At 61.4% G+C, this 277-nt stretch overlaps 1 protein-coding gene across 1 annotated transcript in view; it reads left to right on the forward strand.

The window, feature by feature from the left end:
• TRIP13 (thyroid hormone receptor interactor 13) overlaps positions 1-277 on the forward strand; it is a gene marked incomplete at its 5' end in the record, with an annotated part of 22,317 nt that overhangs the window by 15,530 nt on the left and 6,510 nt on the right. The window lies entirely within an intron of this gene.

A 277-nucleotide genomic window follows, 5' to 3' on the forward strand; every position in this document is an offset into this window, starting at 1 on the left:
CGGAGCGGCAGATCGTGGGGGGAGCACCTGCAGCATGAGGGGTACGTGCAGCACAGTGGGGGTGCACCTGCATCGCGGTGTGGGGGGCGGGGGCGCCTGCAGCAAGTTCAGTAGTGTTTTGGTTCCAGAGTGGCAAGCTGGTGACCAAGATGTTCCAGAAAATTCAGGACCTGATTGACGACAAAGATGCCCTGGTGTTTGTGCTAATAGATGAGGTGGGCACTTTGAGGTGGTGGCCCTGCGGCTGGGACCGCCCGCTCCCCCTTCTCCCTCCTCC

This window comes from Tupaia chinensis, unplaced genomic scaffold, assembly GCF_000334495.1.
Source record: "Tupaia chinensis unplaced genomic scaffold, TupChi_1.0 Scaffold000020_1, whole genome shotgun sequence".
NCBI classification, from domain to species: domain Eukaryota; kingdom Metazoa; phylum Chordata; class Mammalia; order Scandentia; family Tupaiidae; genus Tupaia; species Tupaia belangeri.